The 7,279-nt window shown below is 41.2% G+C and overlaps 1 protein-coding gene across 13 annotated transcripts in view; it reads right to left on the reverse strand.

Annotated features, from left to right (window-relative positions):
* The window catches only part of LRRC4C (leucine rich repeat containing 4C), a 509,132-nt gene that overhangs the window by 94,055 nt on the left and 407,798 nt on the right, over positions 1–7,279 (reverse strand). For 3 of the 13 annotated variants that reach the window (XM_008639391.2, XM_017742173.1, XM_017742167.1), the window contains exon 1: positions 5,994–7,273. The exons of the other annotated variants lie outside the window; for them this stretch is intronic. The gene's annotated coding sequence lies outside the window, so the exon portion shown is untranslated. Of the gene's footprint in view, positions 1–5,993; positions 7,274–7,279 lie in introns of those variants that run through there. 13 annotated transcript variants of the gene reach the window in all.

Raw genomic sequence — 7,279 nt, forward strand, 5'->3', positions numbered from 1 at the left:
GCTGAAGTAATTACTAAATACCCAATTGAGATCACTTGGAGCAAAACTGGGTTTATCTTCTCACAATAACAGAAGAAAAAGGAATGTAAAATGAATTAAACTGGTTGCATGGAAGAGCTGCTACAGAATCAGCTCATAACATTACAATGCTGAATTAAGACCAAAAAATGAACATTAGTGAATAAGAAACCTCAATCCTTTTCATTAATTCCTGCAAGACAGAAGTCTCACTTATACCAGTTCATGGAGAGATTGTCATCCTCTTGTCTTATATGAATGGTCCACTAATAGCTGCTTTTGGAGATTAACAAGAAAGTAAAATGTTAGTATATAGGTGATGAAGATCCAATATGATGAAACTTTTATCCTCTACTCCCTACCATAAGTTCCAATAGAAACGACCAGAATCTGGTGAACTTCAGTAATTTGATGAGTGGGCACAGCACATGAGAAGTGAGGTGAGTGCCCCCCATCCCGGTCACAGATGGCCACCTTTTTCCCATTGCAAAGATTCTGGGGTAAATTCAAAGTACATGAACAGAGTTAGTGTGCTTAAGGTCTTAAGATAGTCTTTATCTAAAGACCATGACTAAGGTGCAATGATAAGCAGTGTGAGGAAACCTGCACTGTTATGACTCATGCTGCTACCCCACATCGATAACCCGGCTCTTTATGTGCTTGGCTTTATTTCCCACATAACATGGCAAGTGGGGGAAGAGATTATTGCCATGAAAGTGAAGAAGGGCTTGTAAGCAAAATCAAAATGTGCTGCAGATCTGAAGACCACTAATACTTTCTGAAACTTACTACCACTGTTTTTCGGCATCAGGTCAGATCCTTTGGGCAATCATTCTTATATATGTATGGTGAAGTAAAAGCACCAACTCCTGGGCCTTCTAGAAGTAAGGTCATACAATACTGTCTATACAAATATGAAAGGAAATCACATCCATGTTTCTGAGAATTATTTTAATGCACAGGACTGTCTGAATCCCATAATCCCATAGCTGTCAAATAACTGATTCCTCAAACACAAAGAGCTTTAATGAATGCTCTGAATTGCTTCTGGTTTGCAGAGAAAATATCATTTATTTAACTTATTTTGCTGTGATACTTCTGAGTAAGCTTTACCTAGTTGCAAGTGAAATAATTGTTGATGGAATCTTTTGCTTTGTTTTGGGGTTGGTTCATTTCCTTTTTAATTCTTCTGGTTCCTGGTTATATTGCTCCCCCACAGTCCTGACATAACAAGTACAAGCTTGGCAGCAAATCTACAGTAGATTTTATTCAGTGATCTGATGCTGCCTCTCTCCCTTTCACAAGCAGCAAAGGTAAATCTTGTCTTAGCACTGTGGAAAGAGAATTTCAAGAATTACAGTGGTGTTAGTATTTAAATTTACACAAGCTATGGTATATACCTGAAATGCATTTTAATATGCCCAAGGAATAGATTCAGTCCTGGAAAATTCATTGTTGTTTCTAATTGTCAGCGACTGCTACACTTTGCTTGCCTGCAGCTATCCAATTAACATATCACCACTACAGAAAGTATTGTAATATGCTCAATGTCCTAACAACAAGTCTCACACTGCACTTCTATCCAACAATTTCCTCCTAATTTGGTTTCTAACATATTAGAAAATATCAGTGAAGAGCATACAGACCAATATGCCATCAGATAATGCAGCCTGCAAACACCTTTTCCTACTGCTGTGCAAAGTTCTGCTGTGGAGGTATTCCTGGTAGTTTAGAATATTGAGAGAGATAGAGAGAGAGAGGGAGAGAAGGAAAGCTCAACTCCAGAAGTGGAAAACATGTAACTTGTGCCCTGAGATATCGCTATGGCAACATTTAAACAATGAACAGAAAGCCCTGCAGGATTCTGCTCTCGCTTCCTTGGATACCAAATGTAAATCCCGATCCTCTTTTATTCTGTGCATGCACAAGCGTCTGATTTTTGCCTTTTCCGCTAACAGATAGCGAAGTATCCAGACCCCCTACCAGGAACTGCACATTAATTCACTTCCATGCATTGCAGCTTGTGAATATGCAACTAAAACACACCACTGGCATAATCATCTCTCCCCTCTTGTGTCCCCATTTCTACCCTCTAGGAGAAAAAAATGACCACGATAGTACAGCTAAATAACAGGTACCCTTTTTTTTCTGAATGGAATCATTAAATAAGCCACTCTAAGGAGTCACAAGTCAATCCCCAATGTCTTCTGCCATGAGAGGAAGTAGAGCCAGGATCCTTTCCAAGGGCAGCTCCTTGTCCGAGCTGCTAGATTCAAGCATGCTGCAAGGCTGCCTTCCAGATCAGCATGGATGCTGCTGTTCCTAAATCCTTCTCATCTGGGTTGTCCTGTGGGGGCTGAAGGAGGATTGCTTTTCATTATGATTTTCACAGAGCAGCTGGCAATGCTGAAAAGCCCCTGAGAATAGTAACCCAAAATCCAGTCAGCTTGACTACTCTAGAAAATACTTGGTAGGTGCCAATTGCATATCTTCAAAGTAATTTTCATCCCAGACTGAAAACAGTAATTCCAGCACCCTTCCCTCTCCCCTTGTTCCCTCACTAGCCATCAGAAACAAAGGCACATCTCCAAGCCAACACGAAGCCACTGTGGCAAGAAACCGAGATGGAGGCTCTCTCTCTCTCGCAGTGCTGCTGTGCACAGTGCACTCCTTCAGGGAATATACTGCAACTTGGATAGCCTGGCTTGGGAATTTTCACCAGCACCAAGCTCTCTTAAAATGTGCTAAAATCCTGTCCTGAGCCCCATCCAAAATATTCCTGCCTCATATTGCACCAGCAAGAATCTTCATGCCAAATGTGAGACAGCTTTTTAGGTCACAGGCAAATAATTTTAAAGCCTACATATAGGAAGCCATAGCAACACCTCTGGAATCCCTTTGTTTTTCTCCAGTCCCACACAATTGCTTGTACTGGCCCACATCTACAGCATGTTTTCTTGGGTCTCACCTAATCTAGAAGCCTGTTTTTCACTTGTCAGAGGTATCAGGCTGGGAGATATAGTGACACAGTTGACTCCGGCAAACTGAACCTGCTTCAACTCTAGATCAATGCAAATCATTCCTGACATGAGAAAAGACACAGATCAGCCACCCCTTTGCATTAATAACTTACACTTTGACTGAAGTTCGAGGTATGTGATCTCTGACCTTCTGGAAAACAATTAGAACAAACAGAGCAGGACCTTCCAATACAGCTTTATCTTTCCTCCTGTACAAGCATTTAAGGCTTAAATATACACATAATGGTTCCTTGTACAGTTCCAAAATCCCAGCTGCCTGGGGTCACTACCAAAAATATCCATGGCTTGAAGAGGAGACAACCCTCAGGACCAGCATATGCTACTGAATGACACACCTGTGCTCAGACACTTGCAAGGGAAGTAGCAGAGACAACCAGCTCCAGCCTCTGGTTGAGCAGATATATTGCTTCTCACTTAGCTGGATGCTTGGATGAACGGTTTTAGCTATGTATTTTATGCCCTTTGGGCTCTGGATCAGCCTCAGCACAAATGCTGAGAAATGCTATACTCGTTCCCACTTTGATATTGAATGAGTTAAACTCTGGGCTGTTCCATGTGTCTTTTGGCTACTGTATTAAGTGAATGATTCACTGAAGTGTGAAACTGTTGCCTCTTTGGAAGCAGACACACATCCCTAGCTTTTTAATGTTGACAAGGTTTGCCTATTTCAGCCCAAACTGGTGACTAAATTTTCCCAGTGCTTCCTTATCACATCAAGAAAATACTCCTGCTAGTTATTGTACAAAATGAATGGGGAACTTATGACAGCTTTCTATTGTCAAAAACAGGAGTTGCTCTATCAAATTTTCTGTTTATGTGTTCACTTGACAGCAATCCAGGGAAAAGCTTGGAGATGCCTTTTCCTTAGCCAGCTTCTTTTTCCTTCAGTAATTACTGAGCAGCAGCTTAACATAAATTTAGCTTTTCTGTTACTGCAACTGCTGATGTAAGTGTAGCCCACAATAGGGCACAGACTTATCATGATACATGAAGGAATAAACAAGAGAGAGTTTTGCACTTATTTTCAGATGCTGACAAACTTATTACCCATTTAATGTCCCAGCAGGAAACATGGGCCCAGAGAAAAAAAAGGAGGCTAAAGTACTTCATACTAAAACGATTTAGCTATACTGAGAAGGATGAGAGTAATTGGAGCTGGAAGGAACAATTTTTGCTGTGCCTGCTTCCTTCTTTTTCTGAACACAACTACACAAAGGGTCGGATTAGTTCGCGTGGCCAAACAAAAACTCCAAGAGATTTCCTTAGGAGCAGAATTGAACCCTAAATCTTAATCCTTTTCAAGTAGCCAATGTTTAAGAGGCATGACCTCCAAACAGAAGCACATGGGACACATTTGAGAGGGAAAAGTTCTCCTTTCCATTATGCCAAAATATTCAGGACATTTACATGAAGTAACAGTAGTGATGTAAGTGAATGGAGAAGGGGGGAAAAAGGACGAGGCTAATACTAATTTGTGTATTTATCCAGGGAAGTTACAGTTCTGTTTTGTGTTGTTTCATGCAGGCAGCTTGTGAAGTGAGAAATGCTGCTAGAAAATAAAAGAGCTAAAATCTGGATCTATCAACACTTCTTTCCCTCCTGACTGCTTTCCCCTTCTCCAGAGTATTGCTGCTAGAGAAAAGTAAACTGAGTGGCAAAGGTAGTTCTGCACCTTGCCTGCCAAAAAAAAGAAATACCCATTCCTATTCAATGGCTCATTGAATTAGTTGTTTCTCCCTCTCATTCTGCACCAGTTTTGGCCTAACACCTTCAGCTGGAGCCTTAACATGTGAAGGCCAAGGTTGAAGAGGGTAGAGGTGAGGGAGGACAGAAGGGGAAGAAAAAGAAAGAAAACTCCCAACCCACGAGCTATGCAGTTATGCCAGGAGAGGGGACGGAAGTAGCACTCTTCCCCACAGGAAAACATGGACCTCTATTTTAAACATCATGTTATCCTCCCTTTATTCCACACTCCCACACGACATGTCTTCAGGAAGGGAGAGATATTTACTGGTCTGTCACACATCATTGCTAATTTGTGAACCCCACCATCTACAAGCCACTTTTTAATTATTTTCATTTATCAGCATAATAATAAAAAAAATCTCTTAACACCTCAGTATCCTCTCACTGCTTGTCAATCAAAGTAAATCTCTTTCAACTGCCACGAAAGTCTGAGGGGACTCTGGAGGATTCACCACAAAATCACAAAGAATTTCCGAGGAGACCTGGAGGGCATGGGTGCCTAGTACAGCAGTTTCCTAAACTCCCCTTCAACAGAAGAATGTCCTCTCACTGCCTGTCACTGTCCTTTCTTAGCAAAGGAGAGTAAAACATGCCATTTCTCTCAGAGCTGCATCTTTAAAATCCATTAAAAGCCCCTGCCCCAAACCCCCCCACTCCCGCCAAAAGCCACCCTTCACCTCCCTGCTTGATTATAAAATGTTCCTGATAATACACCATATTGATCTGCAGTGTCAGACTGGATACCAGCATTCCAATTAGAGCCTTGAACTATTTTAAACACTTACTAAATAAATAAACCTCCTCTGTGCATCTAATTCTATGCAACTTGCATCCGTTTGTAGAGACTGGGCAATCAGGCAGCACCCCCCACTCACTGCAAAGGCTTTCTCAAAAGATTTCTTTGCTAGTGAACATTTACAAACGCTATAGAGACACACAGGCAGGTGTCTGCAACATCCTACCAAGGCTCGAGTTTTAGAAATTTGAGCTACTGTGAGAATTCAGTTCTATCCTCATTCCTTCCCTTCTCTCTTCCCAACCACCCCCCTCCAGCCATTATCAAAATATAGTCAGGTTCTTTATTCAGGTGGAGGGAAAGACTGAGAAAAGAGGAATAAGGATGAAAGAAGAGAGGCAATGGGGCACATTTCCTTTTCCAAAAAATAATAAAATGGAAAGTGTACTCACTGTATCCTCAAAGACTATCCAGCTGGAAATCCGAGTGATTATGAAAAACCAGGGTGGGGGAGGGGTTAGAAAACTATTTCATTTCAGCAACCAAACCAAAATTAAAAACAAGAAAGGAAATAAAAAAAGGATATCCAATTGCAATTTCCCAGCAATTTCAGTCCATACAGGTGCCAATCCAACCCAACACTGCTGAACTCTCCCCTTCTGGCAATTTTGTTTTCTTCTTCTCTGTCCTTTATTTTCTCTGTGGCTTTCAACTTTTCTGCTTAAAATTTCTGTAGTGGTAATGTTGATGGTTGCCTTCACTGAAGGATAGTGGTTTAAAATAACAGGAGAAAAACAAAAATCCTTGCAGAGGATGAATGGTCCTTTTCCTTTCTGAAACTTTTCATTCCACTGTGGATCGTTTGCCTAGTTTCCTTTTTCTGAGGTTTTCTGCCTCTCTGGCTCCACTGCTCCCCATTGCTCTCTATTTGTTTTTTCTCTGGAGAGCAGAAATAACTGTATTTCCTTTTAAGCAATCCTCCATCTGTATTCTTTTAATGTAATTTTGTTGTGACACTTAAGATCCAGGTCTTGCCAGGCAATTTTCTTTTTCCCCCTTCTTTGCTGCACTATCAATTATCCAATCCATGTGTCTCCACATTAGAATGGGGAATCCCATTCTTCTTTTTCTCTATTCCCCCACACTCCTTTAGAAAAGAATCTCCTTTAGCATTTAATTTTTTATTCCTGTCTGTCAAAACAATAAACTTTTAGTCCTTCTCCCCCCTCTCGAAAGATCTGATTAGATTTCCAATCACAACCCAGTGCGCAATTGGATTTTTGATTTCGGCAAGAAGCCAGCAATCCACAGCATCAGCACCCTCTCCTTGTTTCAAACTCCACGTTATATCCTTTTGCCTTCCCTCCAACTCCTCTGCAATTTCATAATTTCACATTAAATGAAATGAAGGAGGGAGGGAGTAGAGAAAAATTCAAGGTTCCCACCAGCTGTCAAGAATAAATCCATCACCTCATTATTTTTTAAACACTTGGGATGGGTATTTTTAACGCCCACACTCGCCTTTGCCCCCCCCACGTCTCAAAATCCTTCAGACATTAAAACTCCCCCGATGGGGCACAAAGAAACCCGGGACGATGTGATTTGTCCTCTTAGCTGTAAATTTCAGAAGCACCCTTTGCTTTTCATTTTAGCTTCCTCTCCATCTTTTGTCCAGCAGCTATACGAATCCAGAAGCACCGAGACCAATAAACTTCTATTTCTTCTTTGAGGAGAGAGA

The sequence above is a fragment of the Corvus brachyrhynchos genome, unplaced genomic scaffold (assembly GCF_000691975.1).
Source record: "Corvus brachyrhynchos isolate BGI_N302 unplaced genomic scaffold, ASM69197v1 scaffold115, whole genome shotgun sequence".
Taxonomy (NCBI): domain Eukaryota; kingdom Metazoa; phylum Chordata; class Aves; order Passeriformes; family Corvidae; genus Corvus; species Corvus brachyrhynchos.